Genomic DNA, 15,328 nt, shown 5'->3' on the forward strand with positions numbered 1-15,328 from the left:
GGGCGGTCCTAGAGCCTGGCAGGTCTCCAGCAGGTGGTGTGTGCAAGAAATATGGAGGCAGAGGCTGATGTACTGGTTCTCCCTGGGGCAACCCCTTAATGTATGTAAGATATGTCCCTGGGTAATAAATGGGGAGCCTGTGGTGGTGATACAGCCGTATGCAGGGATCAGACGGAGGCAACACTGTGCAAAATAACTCACAGTTCTTTACTGGAACAACTGCAGGAAACGGGCCAAATGATCTTGTAAAAGATTCCGGATTACAGGATATTCTGGATTACTGGAGTGATCATGAAAAATGATCCTCAGGAATTGATTCACCAGCCTGGTAGTAGATGCAGGCTGGGATGTATCTGTGTCCTATCGTGGAAGCTTCAGCTTGTGTCTTTGGAGTACTAAGTGCCGCACTAAGGGTGTGCTACACCCTACTTCTCTTCACTCAGTGTGTTCTGGAAGGTGTGCTCTGCAAGAGAGCTGGGTTCCAAGAGGCCTAGCCCCTCCCTGTCCAGGGGTTTTGTTAAACCCTGGTCAGGTGGTGGCTCACTCCCCAATCACACTTCAGTGTACAGGTTGGAATACAATTGGATAATAACTTTCAGATACTTAACCCTTGCCTGTCCAGGCAGTATCTACCGCTGCTTATACCTAATGTCCAGTGATAGAACCTTCTAGAGGGTTCATGACAGCTCCTAACCTGGAGAGGGTGCTGTTCGCAACTACTCCCTTGCCATTGTATTGGCAGGGGTGTAGCATTACTGTTATAGCACAGGTGCACAGGTTTCATTCTGTATATACCAATTTCTAATTAGTCTCTTACAGCATAAGAGAACAGGTTGCAATCTGTATACATAGATCCAGAGAGGTTCTGTACCATCACTGTAGGGCCGTATATACTGTACTGAAGACTAGTCACTCGAGTGCTATATCAGACTGCACATTTACATACCCTGTCCTGTGGAGTTCACGAAAGAGCATTGTCTGACGATCATGCACTGTGCCGCGATTCACAAAGATCGTGCGCTTGATATCCTGCATGTGTCGCTTCCCCGCTCAGGTCCGATGGAGCTCACCATCTTCTTCCTGGTGCATGTAAGTGCTTGATCTTGCGACACAATTTGAAAGTTAAATCCCTCGCTTAGTCTGAATCAGTTGGATCGTCCGACGGCATGCCCCCCAATTTCTGTTGCATGAAAGCCAGCGCAGCTTTGCCACAATCCCATCACATGCGACACAATCCCCAATTAAATACCTGTCCCAGCGCCGCAAATCCCAAAAACGTTGTAAAAACCGACGAAAGTGCAGCTGCGGACCCTTAGTAAATAAGCCCCATTGCGGTGTGTTACACCAGTACTGTGGTAGTTCTTTTCTGGAGCTCCTATAAAACAGATTCAAGCTGTAGGACAATTGGAGTGCATCTGTATATAACACTTAAATCTTCCCTGACGAGTATATCGAACATTGGGGCTCATTTACTTACCCGTCTGACGGAGTTCACTGAAAGTGCATTGTCCAACAATAATGCACTGTGCCGCGATTCACTGAGATCATGCACCCCATATTCTGCATGTGTCGCTTCCCCGCTCAGGTCCGACAGAGTTCACCATCTTTTTAGCGGTGCATGTAAGTGCATTGTCTTGCGACACAATTTAAAAGTTAAATCCTGCTCTCAATCCGAATCAGTCGGATCTTCCGGCGGCACACCCCCCCCCCTCCCCCAATTTGTGTCACATGGAAGCCAGCGCAGCCACGCCAAAAACAATTGCGTGTGACACAATCCCAACACAATCCCCAATTAAATACCTGTCCCAGCGGCGCAAATCCCAAAATGTTGGTAAAAACTACAAAAGTGTGTTCCGTGACCCTTTGTAAATGAGCCCCATTGTGCTTTTAAACACTATCCCCTGAGCACTCAGGAGCTTTTTGCTACTTTATGTTTATAACCATGTTTAAATTAAAGTGACGTTTTAATAAACTCTTTTCTGTCCAGATATGGGCAAACCCTTCTGCCAATGGCAGTTTTGAAAAAATTTGAACATGGGTATAGACATCATATGTTGATGTAAAAGAAATTAGTATTGTTTGACCCTTTTATAAAGTCAACATACCCCCTCTTCTGGCAAGAGCGAGATCAACCCATGCAGCTTAAATCGTTACAGTGTGAAAAGAAGAATGATTATGTTATGGGAGAATGTTCTGCTGGCCAACAGTTTAGAGATCTTAACCCCTAATCAACATCTACTGCAGCCAAGCTTTATGTGCTTTTATTCCTTTGGTGTGAATTGGTTGTCTAAATTATAAGCTCATTTTTATTTTAAAAGGAGACAGGCATTATTGTTTATGAGTAATACATCATTTATATATAAATGTACTTTATGTGTGATATTTGTTTTGACAGTTAAAATCTAAAGTTGTATCCCTATAAGGCTAACATTAGAGGCAAACAATGTCTCTCCAAACCCAGTAATATGCTGCTGCTCATGTAGTATATCAGGCTTAGTATTTATCAGGGTTTAGTATAGGGGGGCCAAGCCAACACAAGTGGGCCCCAACCCAGGTATACCAATATTCTACTTTACAGTAACCATATAGTGGTAGATACTGGTTACCCTCAGCCTTCCTTATTAAAGGAAATCAACCACTTAAAAAAAAAACAAAAAAAACATCTAAGGATACTCACCTGCACTCCTCTTTATCTTGATCCTGGCACTGTCCTTCGCTAAGCTTAACACACTGGGATCACCTAGAAAAGAAACATATTTTTTAGCAGCACAGAGCGCAGGAACAATATGTCCGTCACTCCGAGCTGATAATTCTGCATGCCCCCTTTCAAAAATGGGAGAGGTGTGAATTCCTAAGATGTCATCTCCCTCTCCCAGCATTTTATCCCAGGGTCACATGTAATCATACTGTCATGGGTGCTCCTGCGACCCGAGATCTCTTGGGTCGCAGGTGCACCCATGTACCCCCGTGTAGTGGCACCCCACGAGTCTAACCTCTCCACGCTCCAGCTGCGTCTCCTGTGGTCCGGCGCGCCGATGAGATTTAAAGGGCCAGTGCGCCACTAATTGATGCTGGCCAGCTGCTCACCTGTTAGTTAGCTGGCCTCTTCCTGTAACCCCTGCCGGATCTTTGTGCCTCATAGCCTTAGAGAAAGTGTTATATTGTGACTCCTGTGATTATCTGTTGTGACCTCCGTTTCCCTTCCTGACCTCGATTCTCTGTCGCCTGTGTTGACCTTCAGCTATGTCCCCAAATCCGATCCTGTGCAGCTTGATTTAACCTCCTGCCTTCTACGATTCTGTACCGCCTTCAATACTCGTGATGGACACTTCGAGTGTCTCGTCCTGCCGTTTGGACTCCGTTCTCCAGGAGTCTGTCAATGACATTTCCAGAGAATGCTCTATACCTGTGTCATGGTCTACCTGGATGATATCCTGGTGTTCTCTGTGGACCTCGAGTCCCATCAGGCTCAAGTACGTCTAGTACTCCAGCACCTAAGGGCCAACTGCCTGTATGCCAAGCTCAAAAAGTGCCTATTCCATCAAAAGAGTATTCCTTTCCTCGGGGATTTCATTTCTGACAAGGGGCTACAGATGGATCCCATGAAATTGTCTGCGGTACTTCAGTGGCCTCGCCCAGTGGGACTTCGTACCATCCAGGGATTCCTGGGATCCGCCAATTACTACTGGCAGTTCATACCGCACTTTCCTCCCTTGAGTCTCCCATTGTGGCACTGACCAAGAAACACCAATTCTAAGTTCTGGCCACCGGCGGCTGAAGAGGCTTTATCCAAGCTGAGGTATGCCTTTGCCTCAGCTCCTGTACTCACTCAGCCTGGTAGAAGTTGACACGTCCTCGGTAGGAGCTGGAGCCATTTTCACCCAAAACTCTCACTTCTTCTCAAAAACCTTCTCCGCAGAGAGAGGACTACTCCAAAGGTGACCAGGAGCTTCTGGTCATAAAGCTCACCTTGGAATAGTGGCGGTATCTTCTAGAAGGAGCTTGTCAACCGGTCTGTATACTGACCATAAAAACTCCACTACCTCCAGACCGCTCAATGCCTCAATTCATGACAGGCTTGTTGGTCTATTTTTTTTCTCTAGCTTCAACTTCCGGTTCCATTTCTGACCAGCAGAGAAGAATGTCAATGCCGATGCCCTTTCTTTTCCCTTCGATGTAATTGGGGACGAACCAGCACTTGTCATATCGTTCCTCCTGAATGGCTTGTTGTTGTCTCTCCTGTAGATCAGCAGATCAGCAAATTCCTCCTGGAAAGACCTATGTCCGACCTGCCCTTCGGAAGAGGATATTATCTTGGGGACATCCCTTTCGTGTGGCTGGGCACCCTGGGGTGCAGAAATCTGTTGTACTCATTGCTCATTTCTACTGGTGGCCAGGTCTGGTCAAAGATGTTGGAGACTTTTTGAGTTCCTGTGCTTCCTGTTTCTGAAATAAGTCAACATGTCTCAAGCCAGCAGGTCTGCTCCTCCCACAGCCTTTGCCCAGCTGCCCGTGGACCATGGACTTTATTACAGATCTTCCCCTTTCTTACAGTAATACCTTCATCTGGGTGGTCAGAGACCATTTCTCTAAAATGTCCCACTTCATTCCTCTGCCTAGTTTGCCGTCAGCTCCTCGTCTTGTCAGCTTGTTCTTTCTCCATATCTTCCGGCTTCAAGGTCTTCCTCTGCACATTGTCTCGGACCGAGGGGTCCAGTTTGTTTCCAGGTTCTGGTGTTCCTTGTGTAACCAACTTCAAGTAAAGCTGGATTTATCCTCTGCCTATCACCCGCAGTCAAACGGGCAAGTGGGGAGAGTCAATTAGACTCTGGGCTGTTATCTACGGCACTTTGTTTTGGCTCAACAGGACGATTGGTCCACCCTGTTACCTTGGGCAGAATTCTCTTATAATTCCCTAGACTCTAAATTTGCCGGTGCTGCTCCCTTCTTTATTATCTATGGACGCCATCCACGCCCACCTCTTCCTCTTTCCATGACTTCTAATGTTTCTGCCGTGGAAGACTTGGTACAAGACCGCAAGGAGCAAAATCTGGGAGCAAAATCGTCAATCTCTACTTCGGGTGTCCAGCCGCACCAAAACCCAGGCCGAGAAGAAACGCAGTCTTAGCTCCAGGTGATAAAGTGTGGCTGTCCTCCAGATATGTCCAGCTGAAGATTCCCAGCTACAAATTCTCTCCTTGTTTCCTTGGTCCATTCGAGGTGCTGAAGCGCATTAACCTTGTGGCTTACAAGCTTCGTCATCCTCCCCCTATGCCCATCCCAAACTCCTTACACGTCTCCCTTCTAAAGTCTGTCATCCTGAATCGCTTCTCCCAGCAAGTAGCTCCCCCTACTCCCTTCTAAAGTCTGTCATCCTGAATCGCTTCTCCCAGCAAGTAGCTCCCCCTACTCCCTTCTAAAGTCTGTCATCCTGAATCGCTTCTCCCAGCAAGTAGCTCCCCCTGCTCCTGAGGCTGATTCCACCAATATCTTTGAAGAAAAGGAGATCCTGGACATGAAGATGGTGAGTGGGAGACGTTTTTTTATTATTGACTGGAGGGGATTCGGGACAAAGGAGAGATCCTAGGAGCCTGAAGACATCATTCTTGAATGCTATTTTCTTCAAAGGTTCCTTCAGGCCAAGAAGAGGGAGAGGCCGAAGGGGGGTTACTTTCAAGGGTGCGCCTGTGACCCGAGACGTGAGTAGCGGCACCCCACAAGTCTTAACTCTTTGTGCTCTAGCGAAGTCTCTGGTGGCCGCTAATTGGCCCTGGCCAGATGCTGACCTGTTAAATAGCCGGCCTCTTCCTGTAACCTCTGCCAGATATTTGTGCCTCACAGCCTTAGACAAAGTGTTATATTGTGACTCATGTGATTATCAGTTGTGACATCTGTTTCCGTTCCTTGCTTCTCTTCCACCTGTCTTGACTTTCAGCTACGTCCCCGACTCCAATTCTGTGTGCCGATTCTGTAACTCGCCTTGGCCAGTGCCACAAGCAAAGTCGCGCCTGTGGAGCGCCCAGATGGTATCCCGCCGCAGCAAGTCAAACCTGCTTTGCGTCAGGCTCTGATGAATACTGGCTGCCACTCCGCTACCAGGTGTTGGCTTTCGTCATCGCTCGCTGTGGTTCAGTGGGTCCACCACCTGGATCCCACCAAGGTTATGCTACCCGAACTTGCTGACTTCAACACCATCGTGGCTCAGAAGTCCCAGCAGATTCCTATGCAGGGCCAGAAAATCAACCAGCTTACCGCCATTATGCCCCTTAGACTGCGTTCCCAGGTGTTGACCCCAGGCCATCCGCAACTGTGAGGTCATCTATCAACTAATGAGCAATCAGGGTTTGTAATTCTAGGGCATGCCTCAGCTGCAAGTATTGATAAAAACAATCATGTGTAAGATGAGCTCCCCTCAGTATACAGCCAGACAGCACCCCCTCAGTTTACAGACAGCCCCCCCTCAGTATACAGCCGGCCAGCCCCCCTCAGTATGCAGACAGCCAGCCCCCCCCTCTGAAGCCAGCCCTCCCTCAGTATATAGACAGACAGCCCCCCCTCAGTATACAGCTAGCCAGCCCCACTGTATACAGCCAGCCAGCCCTCCCCCCTCAGTAGACAGCCAGCCCCCCGTGAATACATCCAGCCAGCCAGCCCCCTCTGTACACAGCCCCCCCCTCTGTATACAACCAAACAGCCCCCCCCCTCAGTATATAGCCAGCCAGCCAGCCCCCTCCAAGTATACAGCCAGTCTGCCCTCTCCCCCCCCCTCATACTACAGCCTGCTGCCTCCTCAGTATATAGTTAGCCCCCCCCTCGGTATACAGCCTGTCCCATGCCCAGGACATAAAAATAATAAACGCTTTACTCACCATTCCGATGCTCCCCTGAAGCTCCAATGCTTTATCCAGTCCTGCCAGCAACGACAGCTCTGTGTGCTCCGGCGAGCGCAGGGACTGTGACGTCAGCCACCTGCCAACGTCATATTCTGTGCGCAGCCAACACACAGAGCTGTCACTGCCGCCTGGACGGGATAAAGTAGCGGAGCTTCAGAGGAGCGTCGGAATGACCCCAGATTGGCCCCCGCAGCAGCCCCAGAGCAACCAGCCCACCGGTATTTCCCCGAGTGGGCTCAATGGCCAGTCAGCCCCTGGGTCCATCCCTACCAAGGAAGACATGGAGCGTTACGTATCACGTCTAGAACAATCCTACAGTGCCGAAATAACTGTGCCAAGAGAAAAAGTCCAACAGCTACATGATAGAGCTGAGGTTGCAGATGCAGCACAAATTGTGATGCGAGATCAACTGGATTTCCACTTTGCCATGCTTTCTACTCATTCCTTTCAGCTTCAATACCTAACTGATCAATTTGATGATGCAGAAAATAGGGGCACAAGAAATAATATCCGAATCCGTAGTCTCCCTGAATCTGGAGGTTCCTGTAGATTCCCCAATGGACATGGATAGAGCACACAGAGCCCTTCAGGCCCGCCCTGAAGCAAATGGACCTCCTTGAGAGTCCACCGCTACCAGTTGAAAGAGGCTATTATGAATAAAGCCAGGTCCATGGAACAGATTGTTTACCAGGGAACTACTCTACAACTTCCTGATTTATCCAGATTGACTCTTCTTAAGCGGAAAGCTCTGCTCCACCAACAAAACATACCCTACACCTGATTCCTCTTCCGTCTCAAAATCAGTCAAGATGGTAATGCATACTTCATTCGACATCCTACTGACGTCCCATCTGTTGTGGTTGCCCTGGATATCCCCCCTCCGAAACCTGCCGGGCCCAACGGATCTAGCTCACCCCTTTTGTCAGCTGCGTCCGGGTTCTCAGTGCGAAGTGTGGGAGCTGCCGGTCGGAACAGAAACATCACAGCATAGACTGCTACCAGGTAGTGGGCCGGACACATCGGTGGTGCGAAACGGGTGCAGCGGGATACCTCCGAAGAGCGTGTGCAGGTGGCCGAAGGAAGACGGAGCTCCAGGTTTTCATGTGGTTCTGCTGGTTATGTCTACATATTTATTTTGTGCTGGACTCTGCCTATTGAGATGTGACACCCTGCAAGCTGTGATCCATAGATTGTGTGCTCTTCTCTGGGGGCTCGCCTGAGCTTATTGACCGTTACTGTGAGCCCTCCCAGAAAAGGAGCTTCTCTGCTAGTGTTCAAAGTACACTAAAATGCATCATCGAAACTCACAATGACTAGTCCAGGGTCTCAAAAAAAGAAAAGGAGGTGGCCGAAATACTCCCGCTAAACAAAGTGGAGAAGTCTCTGTTGCCCGAGAATATATTTATGACTACATCCACATGGGTGCGCAATCCCCCACAGCAGAAGAACCATTGCCGCAGTGCCAAAAAAAGATTTCTGAGACTCCTCTGCAGCCAGCAACAGTTGTGGAAACAGCAAATTCTCTACAGGCACCTGAAGAACCCACGCTTAAAGAAGTGTTCAGGGCAGTGGCACACTGTGGTAGTGCGATGTTAACCATGAGCACACACATTGGGGTCTCACACAGGACATCAATTAAATTTGACACGACAATAAGAAAGCCAATGACTGTTTTCAAGCAGTGGAAGACAGATTGAGTGAGGTGGAAGATCAGATACCATTAGATCAGGAGGTGAAGAGACTAAGCCATAATGTATCCCTACCTAAATCCAAATCTGATGACCTGGAAAACAGACTTGAGAGTGGTGGGGATACAGGAGAAGGCACAGGGTCAGGACCCTATGGGATTTTTGAAAAGCTGGCTGGGAGAAGAAAGGGTCAGGACACTCTTACCCCCCTTTTGGCCATAGGGTGCACAGTGTCCTGTCCAGATCGTTGCCACCGGTCGCACGGCTGAGAACGCTGCTACACAAGTTGCTCTACTATCATGTTCGAGACCAGATCTTGAGAAAGGCAAGGGATCATCCATAGAAGATAAAACAGTGCCCATTTATCCTGACTTCCTCATGGAGGTGCAGAAGAGGCCTGCCAGGTTCATGGACATAAAGCAACAACTGCGGAGACTACAGGTCCCATATTCCATCCTCTACCCAGCAAAGCTAAGAATGGTGGCCTTCAATACTACTTATTTTTTGGACACCCCAGGCGACAAGGTGCACTGGTTGGATGAGAGTGGCGGGCATCTACGTGGATGCAATATAGAGGAACTGTACAACATATCTACTTATCGGTGATATGCTATTTGACAGTTGATATACCCTGTTGCATTGTTATATTCATTGTGTTATGCTGGCATATATATCTTAACTCTTGCCCCCTAGTGTCAGGGCAATTGGGGACATGAAGGGGCAGAAGCTCTGATACTGTACAAGTCAGATGAAACTGTAGAGAAAAAGTGATTATATACTAGGCTAGTGACCTGTTTATACTATTTTATTTTTGGGGGGGGGGGGCGAGAGAGGGGGTGAGCCAGCTCCTAGATGGGGTACCAGATATGTGGTCTAAACATACTGAGGTATATAAGGTGTGAAGTAAATACAAGTACCCTATTTTTCGGCCTATAAGGCGCATCGGACTATAAGACGCGCCTCTAATAAATGCCTGCTAAGACATCTAGGTTCATATATAAGGCGCACTGGAGTATAAGGCGCAGGATCAAATGCAATACCTAAAAATGACCAGCAGGTGGCAGACCTGTGCACAGTTTAAGCCAGCTACACTTCCCGGGAAACTTGTCTTCAGCGTGTCAGAGAGCTCCGATCTCAGAGGTATGGGCTGCTGGGGGTTAATGCAGGGTGATGCAGCATGGGGTTAAGTGGACTCCCTCTGCCCCTTCTTCTTCCCTCCTCAGCCAGGGTGTTATTCCTGTGGGGTTCCCTGTGGCTCCTTCTCTTTCCCCTGTTACAGGGCTGGCAGGTATGGGGGATTTCTTACTGATGATGATGATGATGATTGACTCGTGGTCAGCACTATGGCGGCTCCGGTCTCTCCGTGCTAGGGGAGGGCAGGATGGGCACAATGTTAGTTGTGGTGCCAGGGCACTTCAGGAGCCAGGGACCCTGTATACTGTGTGGAAAGGTGCAGGAAATTTCTGGGGATGGAGCTATTAAACACTGGTAAATGTACAGTACATCTTGTCTGTAGTACATTTCTGTATAAGTTCATATATAAGGCGCACCTTTGATTTCTGAGAAAATTAAAGGATTTTTGGTGCGCCTTATAGGCCAAAAAATACGGTAAATGGTTAGTAAATACAATATAACATTCTGTAATACCAGAGGGCTGGGAAATACTAGTAAGTATTAGCAGTCTTCTCCATACTACAACAATATAGCGCGTCTTTTCTGGAGGAGGTGGGCTGGTATGACTTCTGGAGGAGACTATATTGAGAGGTCAGGCAGTATTCCTGCTTCTCCAGTTCTCATGGAAGACTTTCAAAAATAAACATGGTTGTAATATCACCGCATATGCACACCTATGTACAGGAAGTGAGGTACCTAACCCGTAGTATTTCAGCTCATTCTCCTATCCTAGTTGAACTATCTATTCCAACATTGCTTATCAGACCAGTGGGATCCTGAAAGTTAAACCCCTTCTGGCTGCAGTTAGCTGATAAGGGGAATGAGTTTCACAACGAAATAGAGGAATTTTTTAAAACAAAGGAGCTAGAAGTTATAGTGGGCGCTCTGTTAAATGTATATAAAAGGAGTGTACAAAGCATGCATCAGTACGCATAAATCTAAATCCAGGGCACTCGCTATACAATTACAAAAGAGGGTGTTGGAAACGGAGCAAGAATTTCTTAACTCCCCATCACCTGCTAAGGAAGTTAGTTGGAAGGAAGCCCAAGCCATGTTAAAGAGATCTGTGCCTCGGCTGATTACTTAGTAAACTCCGTCAGAGATATACTGAGTTTTCTACAACTTCTATCGCAACTTTTACACAGTAAGCTGGCTATGGATAAAGACAATGGGGCACATTTACTTACCCGTTCGTCGGAGTTCCCCAAAAGTGCATTGTCCGACGATAATGCACTGTGCCACGATTCACTAAGATCATGCACCCGATATCCAGCCCAATGGAGTTCACCATCATCTTCTTCCTGCTGCATGTAAGTGCTTGATCTTGCGACACAATTTTAAAGTTAAACCCGTGCTCGGTCCGATTCAGTCAGATCGTTCGAAATCACGCCCCCGATTTCTGTCGCATGAAAGCCAGCGCAGCCGCGACAGAACCTGATCGCGTGCAACACAATCCAGTTAAATATTTGTCACAGCCGCGCAAAACGTGAAAACGGCAGAAACCGGGGACCCTTCATAAATAAGCCCCAATATTACGCATTATATCTCTAATAATGATTTACTCAACCTTAGTCAGGAGCAGAGGAACCAGCTGAAAGCCCCGCTTTCGGTAGAGAAACTTGGTCTTTGTGTGAGGCTATGATTATCCTGCTTCCAAACCAGGCAAGGATCATAAGTATCCAGACTCCTACCTGCTGATATAGTTGCTACCAGCAGACGTCAAAATTATGGTCAAGGTTTTGGCACATTGTCCATTAAAATGGTACTGATGCCACAGTTGCTCTACAGGTTACCTAATTCACCAGTATGGTTGTAGCAGAAGTATTTCCATAGGATTCATGGATTATTTAGAAAACTGGTCTGGGTACGGCAGCAAGTTAAACACACTACAAAGGAGTAAGGTAAATGGAGGTCTAGCAATACCAAACTAATGGCTCTACTTCTTGGTATCACAGTTGCAGCATTTTAAAGGCTGGCGAGAGAACATAGAAGGGGGGGGGGGCAGTGAGTTCATGCTCTAGGGGGGCTATGGGCAGTAAACCAACACCATCTCTCATGTTAAAGGTGTGGTCTAAGGCCAAGAGTATTATCGGAATCCCTAAATTCACCTCCGACACTCCTCTCTGGCGAAATCCAGCCTTGCCAGAAATATTTAGTCTGAAAGGTTTTACTTCTTGGGAGTTGAAAGGGGTGAAGACATTGAAACATCTGCGCACAGATGGTTTGTGTAATACATACAATAAGTTAAAAGCTATTTCAGTTGCCGCATGCATGGTTTTACCAGTATTTAAAAATACATTTGATACACAGGTTCAGGTGGAACATATTGAGGTGGACTCCAGTGGGGCGCTGAACAGGTATAACAAGAAAACTGTACCAGAGGGTTAATTTCTTATTCTCATACTGTAGTGCTCAGCAACAGAGTAAAAGATATTCAGCTGAAAAGTCACGTTAAATGGGATCGACTTGGGTCCCATTGCGGATGAGCAATGGACTAATGCCTTAGAGATGGTTCTCTCTCCTACCAAAGCTTGTAGGATGTCCCATTTCTTTCTACTGCACATAGCATACAACTCTCTCCAGGTATTGTTCCAGATAGGATACTCGGAATAGGGTCTGATACCTAGGTGTGTAACTGAAGCAACTGATTAACTCACCATAATGTGGGAATATATAATATATATAAATTGACAGAACCTAACCAACATTGCAATTCAGCAATCTCTGTATCAAGCCACAAAGGTCATATCTGCTCACTGGATACAAGCCTGGCCGCCAGGTAAGCAGAAGTATGTTGACCGTATGATTGCGGTTAAACGCTTAGAATATTGCAAAGAAGAATTGTAATTTGCCAACTGGCATATTGAACCCATTTGTCAATGTTAAAAAGCAAATTTTATTTATGTATTTTAAATAATATAAAAGTTACTTTTATTAATGTATGATAAATATACATAAATAAAAGTTGCGTTTTAACATTGACAAATGGGTTCAGTATGCCTGTTTGCAAATTTTGGTCTGTTGAAGTTAAAATAAACCCAGTCATTGCATTAGATGTTTAGCACCTTTGTCTTGTAGCTTAATTTCTGATAGAGCTAATATTGCATTGAAATACAGGCAGTCCCCAGCCCAATTTTTTTTTGGTCTTTGTGACAATTGGTTATAAAAAAAAATTGTAAGAACTAGGATTAACAATAAAGCTTAATTGCAGATACCTTTAACAACTGTTATATCTGTTTATTGTAGCCTAAGGTACAGTAAATTACCAACATTCAGAGGTCCATTTGTAACCAGGGGTTGTCTGTAAGTCGGATGTTTTTAAGTAGGGGACAGGCTGTAATATTAACATATATACCCGATGATGTAATGTACATATGCTGCCTGCGGCAGTCTTCCTTTGTTTGTATTTGTTGGATAGAAAGGGGGAGATCTTCAATTAAAAAAACACCTGATTTTAAAGAATAAATAAAACTTTTAAAACTCTTATAAAGATGAATTGTCCTCTAAAATAATTGAACCTGAAATTTACTGCGATATCGCTGTTTGAACTGTAAGCCTTCTAACGACCTAATAAAATGGCATATTAAAAATTATGTCAACATAAAGCAGACATATAGTTAATGTTAGTTAGCAAATAATTTGGGTGGTTAGACTAACTGAATGATGAGCATAACATCTAGAAATCAGAAAAGTGCAAATTTTTTTTTCAGCAAATTTCCATTTTTTTTTTTTATAAATAAGTGAAAAAATTCTACTAAAATATAGCATCAGTGTGAAGTACAACATGTCATGAAAAAAAGTCTGAAAATTGTGTCAATAAGATAAAGTGTTGCAAAATTATAACTGCATATCATGACACATGGCAAATTAGAGAAATCATGGTGTGTCCTTAACCCCTTAAAGGGAACCTGTCACCAGGAGACCCATTTTTAGCACTCCCCCAGTCCCCACAGAACATAGTACATACGCTGCCAAATATATTTTGTATTAAAAATTGGTTTTACAGAAAAAAAAAATATGTTATATTGTACCTTTCATTAGCATCTGCTGTGTGACTAGGCAGTTGCCAATTGGGGGGGGCTGGAAAGGATCAGTCCCCCCCAACCCTGGGGAACATGTGACCTTTTCAAATATATGAATAAGTCCCCTCACTCGGGATTGGCTGTAGAGGAGCAGGGGGAGTCGCTAAGCCCAGTGATAGGTGTTTTCATATATTTGAAAAGGTCACATGGAGAAGCTGTTCCCCAAGGGTGGGGGGGGGGGGGAAACAGCTCCTTTCCAGACCCTCCCAAAAGGCAACTGCCTAGTCACACAGCAGATGCTAATGAAAGGTACAATTTAACATATCTTTTTTTCTGTAAAACCAATTTTTTATACAAAAACACTTTGGCAGTGTATGTACTATGTTCTGTGGGGACTGAGGGAGTGCTAAAAATGGGTCTCCTGGTGACAGGTTCCCTTTAACGACTTGGACTTTTTTAGTTTTTTCACTTCCATTTTTCACTCACCAACTTCAAAAATCTATAACTTTTTTATTTTTCCACATAAAGAGCTGTGTTATGGCTTATTTTCTGCGTAACAAATTGCACTTCATAGTGACGGTATTTAATATTCCATGGAGTGTACTGGGAAGCGGGAAAATGGTGAAAAACCACATTTGCGACGTTTTCTTTTGGGCTTGGATTTTACAGCTTTCACTCTGTGTCCCAAATGACATGTCTACTTTATTCTTTGGGTCGGTACGATCACGGGGATACCAAATTTGTATAATGTTTTCATACATTTAAAAAAATTAAAACCACCTGTACAAAATATTTTTTTTTTATTTTGCCATCTTCTGGCGCCAATAACTTTTTCATACTTTGTTGTACGGAGCTGTGGGTAGTGTCATTTTTTGCGAATTTTAATGGAGTTTTCATTGCTATAATTTTTGGGACTGTGAGACCTTTTGATCACTTTTTATGAATTTTTTTATATTTTTCAAAATGGCCAAAAAATGCCATTTTCGACTTTGGACGCTATTTTCCGTTACGGGGTTAAACGCAGTGAAAAAACTTTATTATATTTTGATAGATCAGGCATTTTCAGACGCGGCAATACCTAATGTGTTTATGATTTTTACTGTTTTGAAGGTGGGTGATTTGAATTTTTAGGTTTTTTTATTATAATTTTTTTAAAAACTTTTTTTTATTTTTACTTTTACTATTTTTCAGACTCCCTAGGGTACTCTAACCCTAGGTAGTCTGATTCATCCTATCATATACTGCCATACTACTGTATGGCAGTATATGTGGATTTTACTCCCCATGCATTACAATGTGCAATTAGCACATTGTAATTCATGGGTTAAAACGAAGTAGCCACGGGTATTCGGAACACCCGAGGCTACCATCTCTTTGAAGCCGTCGGCAGCATTGCCGGGGCGATCGAGGTGAAAACACCCGCGATCGGTTCTAGCACCGATCGCGGGTGTTACCAGTAAGACTTTGCTGCAATATGCAGCAAAGATTTACCGGCTATGGAGAGGGCTTGGCCCGCGAGCCCTCTCCATGCACTAGTACGGCGCGCGTCGGG

The sequence above is a fragment of the Engystomops pustulosus genome, chromosome 7 (genome assembly GCF_040894005.1).
Source record: "Engystomops pustulosus chromosome 7, aEngPut4.maternal, whole genome shotgun sequence".
Taxonomy (NCBI): domain Eukaryota; kingdom Metazoa; phylum Chordata; class Amphibia; order Anura; family Leptodactylidae; genus Engystomops; species Engystomops pustulosus.